The 8,051-nt window shown below is 32.3% G+C and overlaps 1 protein-coding gene across 8 annotated transcripts in view; it reads left to right on the plus strand.

The window, feature by feature from the left end:
- Positions 1 to 3,163: 3,163 nt before the first annotated feature.
- The window catches only part of LOC117101982 (bromodomain adjacent to zinc finger domain protein 2B-like), a gene marked incomplete in the record, with an annotated part of 79,178 nt that continues 74,290 nt past the window's right edge, over positions 3,164 to 8,051 (plus strand). For 5 of the 8 annotated variants that reach the window (XM_033242131.1, XM_033242138.1, XM_033242135.1 and 2 more), the window contains 1 exon segment: positions 3,661 to 3,839. 8 annotated transcript variants of the gene reach the window in all.

The raw sequence follows: 8,051 nt of genomic DNA on the forward strand, positions 1-8,051 counted from the left end.
ATATATATATATAGTATAAATGCGTTTGGAATATCAACTAATAACTTAACTTAGACACACTTTGACAACTCATTCAAACGTTAAATGTTGGCATTCAAGTTGGCTTTCTCAACACAGGCTGTTAATTATTATATTTTTCTACATTTTCATCAACCAAAAATGTAACAATTTCTAACTCGCGAAAGTGATTTTAGGTGCCTAAATTTACCGTGATTTTTATTTATTGGGGGCGACTGGGGAGCGAGTAATTTTTTGTAGAAGCGCTTCCCCTGCCCCCTATCCCCCCTCCCACAACTGCGCTTCCCTCTAGATACCGCAATTGAAATTTAATATTACTTTAATTTTTAGATTAATGTACAGGTAGGTAAGAAAAGGGGTCATCTGTATTAAGATTGATGATGTATCAGAGCGTGATTATTGATTACTGTAAGTCTAAAATAAATCTTTATTAAAATGTAAATATACAAAGGTGCACTTTATGTTTATTTTGCATTTAGTTGCCAATAACTGGCGAAGAAATCTATCGAAAACGTTTCTAGACTGTTGAGATATCTTTGGTACAGTATTTGTTTTTATACATGGCGCCCTCTGTATAGTGTTTCAACAAACTCAAACGTTTTGTCTAGTTTATGATGATCTGTTTATCTCGTATTAAAGTATTAATATATTTCAAAAACAATATTTAATAGAAGGAAACTATTTGATAAATCTCACCAGAATCAACTTGAAGAAAATCGATAATAAAAGAAAAAGTGCTTACCACCCATAGCTATAAAAATACAAAATCGATGAAGGTTTCGTTGATGTCATTCGTCATTGCTTCAAAAACAGACATTTTCATGTTATTTGATTTCTATTATTTGGTTTCTTTCTCATAAGAATCCTCTTCAATGTAATTTCGTTACTTTGAGATAAATTGAGACTGGATACATACAACCCACCCTTTTTTCTTTCTTTTTTTCTTATTTGTAAGAACTGGCCGGTGGCATCGGATCGTTAATGAATAGATGAAACAGGATCGGGACATTAAAGACGACTATTAAAACGCTACTTTACATAAAGTCGTATAATACCTTTCCCGTTCCTCCTCTTCGAAAAAATCACCTGTCCAAGAATAAAAACCAGCCTCCGCTGTATGTTCTTTTTTTTTTTACAAAGATACCTAGGCTATACCAAATTTACTATCTAATAGGCTAGACATCCACATTATGATAAGCATATAATCAAAGCTTAGGCTATAGTTTTGTATTCTTATTAGATATTATTAATGATAATGGCATTGAAAACGCAAAATTATTGAGCATATTTGTTTAAGAACAAGATATAAATTTCTATATTGCCAATGTTATCATCATCGTTGTCACCAATTTATCAACATCGTCATCATTCTCATCATTATCATTATTATCCATATATTCTATCAATTCGGTCCATATCATAATTTCTGTGCCGTTGTCATCATTATAAACAAGTTTGTCGTATTCTGCATTCACTATCATGGACATATTCGGGTGTCATGATCGTCACTGTATACCATTAGTAATACGTATAATACGGTACCGTACCACTAATAATCAAATGTCAACGACGCGCTGTAATCGTCATTGATAGCTTGTTGATAACATTTATATAGGGCTAAAGATAATTTTTATACATTATAAATTCATTTAGAATAAGTCATTCGTGCCTATTAATAAAAATTATATACTATTTTCGTTTTATCATGAAAAACTTGAAAAATATTATAGGCCTACATATATTAAACTATAAGTTACGGTAGCTAAACTTAAATAAAATACATTCTTGGTCACCAGAAGTATATAGACCTAATGAGGCTGGTGTACAGCTGGTAATAAAATATTTTGTAAATCAGCGATTTTAAAACATCTTCTGCTGTCTCATAAAGTTAGAAGTACCGGTACGTTATGTGCTAGCTATTTTTAAATGTACAAGATCTTTACCAGACCGACGATCCGGGCCTTATCTTTGAACATGTGTATTAAAATGACTGAGAGACACAAAACATCGTCTGTTTGTTTGTTTGTTTTTTTTATAACAATATTAATAATTTTGTAAACATATTTTCGTTTATATGCTGTCCTTTGGTCACATCAGTAGTCAATGGTTATACCGTCATAATATTTTACTGGGGGAAAATGGTGGTTCTGGTGGGTAAAGCCGACCTCCAGGACTCCAAAAGCGTAGGGAGTATAACAGGAGGGGCAGAAATAGAGACCAATGATAGGAAAGGTTAGGCCTGTTTTCCAATATTTATTAAATATCCAATGTGGTTTTTTTTTGTTTTTTTTGTTTTTTTTTTTTTTTTTGCCTAAAAAAAAGTTATTTCTCTCCGGAGCTTGGCTTTAAATAATAATAATAAAAATAAATAAATAAAGAACATATTTAATATAATGTTATGAAAGCAGATGAATTAGGCCTATATACAGTATATTATAGTTATAGGCCTATAATGTTATTTTATTTATATTGGATACCGTACTGATCCATATATAATAAATATATAAATTTTATATAGGCCTAATCGAATAATGATAATTATACAAAGGTTGGATCATTCAAGCAATTAATTATATTATTTATATATAAGCTACCAATTATAATTATATAATTTATTTATGCCCAATTAAAAGATAAAATACGAAACAGAAAAAAAAATAGATTCCATTTTCAAATACTTTTTAAGATTCCATGGGTACAATCACCGCGGATTGATATTTTACTTTTTTTGCGTCATAAAAATGTAACCAAAACAAACAATAAAAAGAAAACGCAATCAAAGAACCATTTCCGCCCTCTGCCTTTGTTTCTGATAGGCCCCAAGCCGGGTTAAAATACACCAGTAAGCCTAGCCGAGCGCTCTTAGCCAACCACACTCCAATCGATATGCCAACATTGTTTGTACAGCGTGACGTCACCAGCGCTTTAACACTTGAACATGTGAAATGATCGCTGTTAAAAACTCTAAACCATCAAAACAGAATTTCGCATAAAATATCGAACTTTTAATGTCTATGTTGTCCACGACATTGGACTATAATAGCAACACTGGCTAGATGAAATACCCATATATGATATGAGGCCTAAAAATTGCAAATGACCGACAATTAATTGTCATCAAATAGTTAATTTGAATGTTAAACTGGTTTTGTTCAAATGTCACGATAAACAAAAGGCTACCTCAAATGTGTACTGCATTGTCTCAATCTTACTAGTGACTCGAAATAAAAATCAAACTAGATATATTTAAAAAATCATGGCGAATTACATTGGTATTAGTAAACACCAAGTCGGAGATGAACGTACAATCCCATGTTCATCATTTAGGTGAGAGTGGTTAGCGAAGATATTTGCAAATCAAGTCTGTTATTTACCGAGTCCAATAATTTCCGTGTCATGTTGCGAGCGATCGTATTATCTTTTCTATTGTAAATGATTTTCCTGTCTCAAACCGACGACATTAAATTCGTAAAAACATACAACTATCCGTAATATTTTAGCAGCAAACCTATGAAAATCCCAAGATAAGACATTATCTGAGCTTTTATAGCTAGGCTGAGGCAAATCCATAGTACATCGACCGAGTTATGGCAGGATGAATTGGGGTAAATTTTGACTACTGTTCTTTTGCGCTGCATGTTAACTCGCCGCGGTCTCGTATTCATGCATAAATTGACTCCTAATTTATCCTTCTACCTATTTATACGAAACAAGTAGGGCAAACAAAAATGGTGGCTGTTTCTCGTCATTTCGTCTCTCGCTTTTCGTAAAGATTTTTTACAGAAGATCACTCGGTTTTACTACTTAAACTAGTGTATAAGGTAGGTGATTCCCCCAAGTGTGTTTTGGTTGTAAAAACACCGGCGTACATAACGTCTTGGTAGAAATCTAGCGATTTCTTAGCGTTCTTTCTTTTGACCTCCAAACGTGTCGTGGTGTTTGAAATCTCATTCCTTTATTGAAAAAACAACAAGCGGAGTCCATTATTGAACTAGCGTTCTTCTGTAATCTATTTCTATGTAACTAAATCATAAATTTGGAAGCGTTTTTAACCGGCTTGTCGTTTGTTTTGGGTTCCAAGTAGCCGGTACAGTATAGGCTAAGGTTTGTGCATCATCATTACCTATATTTCAGTGGATTTGATGAACTTGTCATTGTTGTATTTTAATTTATCAATTATACTTTGTGTAGGAACAAGAGATTCATAGTCATTACATACAGACAGGCCACCTAGGCCTTGATATATGTATCTGCCATAAAAGCTAGGCCTGGCAACACCATCTTTTGGTGGTGTTTTCTCTAATGAGAGGTGAATGTTCTTTTTAATGTTTCTAATGTATATTTACTAGTAGTTGGTCCATACAATCTGAATTTTCTAGGCCTGACTAAATAATTTCTGCTTGCACATTAAAATAAAGCATGAAACTCTAGAAATGCCCAAATCAAATGTAGAATCATCGTGGGAACAATTTGAAATCATAATCATCATCAAAAGAAATGAGCAAATCATATTTGGCCTATCATGCTGTCTCCTTTGTTGTTTGGATGTAGCAATTTGAGACTTCTGATGATATTGGAATCTCTAGTTCTAAAATTGTTGATAGCCTGTTATATTTTGATGTTTGTGGGATACAGTAATTCACAATAATTAATTACCAACTAGGCCTATATTAAATTATAAAACAAATACTTTTATTTTACTGTCAAGCTATGTCAAATTTTGATAGTGTCTCTGAAATGACTAACCTATGCTTAAATTAAAAGTCATTTCTGCAAAGTTTGAAGTTTTTGATTTGCATTTCAAATGAAATTTAATTCAATTTTGAAAAACTTGTAATAATTGATGTAATTAATGTAAACTAAAAAAAAAACGAATATTTAAAATATTTTATTGCAAGTTAATAATATACATTAAGGTCTACTCATTGGCATATGTAGTACCGTGGTAAGATAGGTTACTCGCTTCCATACCTACAGTATATGTAACTGTACTACTACTAGTACAAAACTATTCTGCAAGCCGATTGGCTAGAAAGTTTCTTGAAAGTCCTTCCCACATACAAATACAAAATACGAATACAAATAAGCTTGTATTGTCCAATAAGGAAAAACGTCTTGCTGACAGAGCTCATGTTAAATATATAAACAATATAGTCCTAAACAATAAAAATATTAAAATACAATTAAAACAGTTACTATCCAGAGGCTGCCAGTATACTATCTTGATTACTTCTTTTCCAGATTTTTATTAAAAATGTAACAGGAGTTATGCACAAACGACCTTCTTGTGCGTACATGATTTTTTGTTCGTACATTAGGTTTCATTAAATTTAACATGACCGTTCCCTATAAGTTTTGCTCACGGGTTCCCATTCTGTCGAACAGTTAAATCAAAATTGGTAGGCCTACTTATTCCCCAAATTTGAATGTAATTAAAGCTATAAATTAGAAGATTGGAAATTTGGCTCAAGTTAATTTAGCTGTATTGGATTTTTAAGATAATACAGTTTTAAAGTTGGAAGAACAGAAATTATCTATAAATATAGCATTTGAAAGTTGTGGGAATTAATTCCCCAGGGAAAGTGAAGTCACAGGTAGACAAGTGATGTTCATATTCCTACTATGAAAAAATTACTATCAAATAAGAACATTTTATATAATAATTCTTTATAATAGATTTTCTAAATCAGCTGTCAAAGATAGAAATCCCAAAGAATATAGTCAAATTTAATACAACTCTAATACAGTGAGTAAAACTAAAGAACCATTGAGTATAGTGCATAGCTTTGGGCTAGCATAAATGAAGGGTAGCCTCAGAGTACATTACATTTTAATGTCTTTCAATTTGAATGTGGTTCATGCTACATTAATAACATATTAATACAAGACTAATGTTGGCAGATATTGTATTTATTTAGGTTTCATTGAATTTATCAGGTTAATTAAAAACACTATCTCCATAGTGTAGGAGTTTGATCTGAATGATATTTCTGGAGGTAATGATACCTGGAAAAACCTGGAAATATCAACGAATAATTAGTTGTCATTCCCAGCAGAATTTTGTACAGTGTTGCGAGGTTAAATTGTACCCAAATGCTCAAAGTAGAATAATTTACTGATGGGTTAAATTTTACTGATAATTATAATAAACCAGGCCCACAAGGTTCATGAGAAGTTGAGATGGGCGGGGATGGGGAGGTTACGTATAGGCCAATTTAACTCAGAAGTGTTTCTTTATCAACAAAATTTTGATAATATACTGCTATAGTAGTAGTAAGTCTGGTAAAAAAGATGTGTATAAGAGACAGCATATTTTCGTTTATATGCCCCCAAAACCCAGCAAAAAAAAAAAAAATTTAAACATCACAGAATGTTCTATATCACATTCTAATTGGAGAGAGACAAATGAAAAATACTTTAAATGTCCAAATATGTGCCACAGGGCTTATAAAACTTGGAGGCTTTAGTGCATGGATTATTTAAGAGAGACACTTACATTATTTGCAGCATACTATGTATTGCACTTAATTCTACCTAATGTTGTCATTATTAATTTTTTAATAGTGTCCCAATGATACGAAACATGAAGACAAGCTTTGAATATGCGCTGCGGAGCTTATAACATTTTTGGAGGCTTCAGTACGGCGCTTATTCGAGAGTGGCGCTTACAAAAAAAAATTCTGTACTGGCGTGGCATTTTACATTCCCGTTCCCATGTATCTCATGTATCCCATAGTTCAGTAGGTTTATCATAGGTCCTACAGCATCATAAATAAACATTTATAAAGAAATGCTTGTGTCTTCATTGTGTTATACTGTATTCATTTTAACACTGTACATACCTTGTACTTAAACCTTGTTTCTCAAAGTGTTTCATTACACGCAGGGCAATACAGTAATATACTCTCTATTAAGCGCCTTAGTACTTTATTTGAGAGCGGCGCTTAGTGAAAAAAAATCAGGTTTGGTGCGGTGCTTATTCGAGAGTGGCGCTTATTCGAGCATTTGCAGTATTCATAAATGAAGTCATCTTTCTGATAGACAATATACCTTTTCATTTTGATTTGCTATTTTAGTTGCTAATTAATTTGCACTACCGTTTGCATCAAAATAATTAAGTAAATAAGATGGGTTAAAGTTACTGATTAAAGATGAAAAAAAAAATATTGGATTTTGAAAAGCAGTTAAAAAAATTATTATTTTCACATATGATACATTACATGAAGATGAGTTATATTTAGAAAAGAGGATGGAATTGTGCATGATTACAAATGTCTAGTGTAAACTTAAATTAGAAAAGCAATGGAAGCAAATTGATGCGAGCGATTCAATTCGTTGTGCCTGGGGGTTGCTAAATGTCATTAACCTTTGCTGCGCTATTCGTAGGGCAAATAGATTTCTATAACATACTCAAGAATTCATGTTTATGGATAATTGGTTTATGGAATCTAATTGCAGAACATATTCAAAGGTTTCTACTAATAATAGGAAATTAGTGCTAGGGGGCAGGTGTAGGAGATACACTTAAATGTTATCACTGATCCGTTTTTGACATTACACGTGTTTTAATGTTTTCTTGACGCTGTTTTTTACTTTTTTTTTACATTAATTTATTATTTCCCCCTTGAATTATTAGATGATGTCTTCTTTGTAGAACACCATATAAATGATTTAATAATAATAATAATAATAATAATAATAACAACAATAATAAATTGTATAGGCTGTTGCCCACTTGAATTATTAGATAGAAATAAATGATTTCCACTAATAGAATTAATATTTTTATCATGAATTATTGCTGCGAAGCAGCCAATTCATATTCTTGACAGCAATTTGACCTCTGAAAGGTAATTGTTTGTCAAAAAAACAGGCGCCTAAGACGACTGAAAAGCGGAATTTCCTTCTTTCGTTCTGCCGGGTAAAATCAATTACTTTAGGCGACGTTTGTAGACTAACCTACTCGTACCAACGTCCGCATGTCGCGCTAGCCAGGCCTAGACTAGCTAGGATGGTAGGCCTAGCCTTGAAGG

The sequence above is a fragment of the Anneissia japonica genome, unplaced genomic scaffold (genome assembly GCF_011630105.1).
Source record: "Anneissia japonica isolate Jap-2015-1 unplaced genomic scaffold, ASM1163010v1 scaffold997_len2565447_cov190, whole genome shotgun sequence".
NCBI classification, from domain to species: Eukaryota; Metazoa; Echinodermata; class Crinoidea; order Comatulida; family Comatulidae; genus Anneissia; species Anneissia japonica.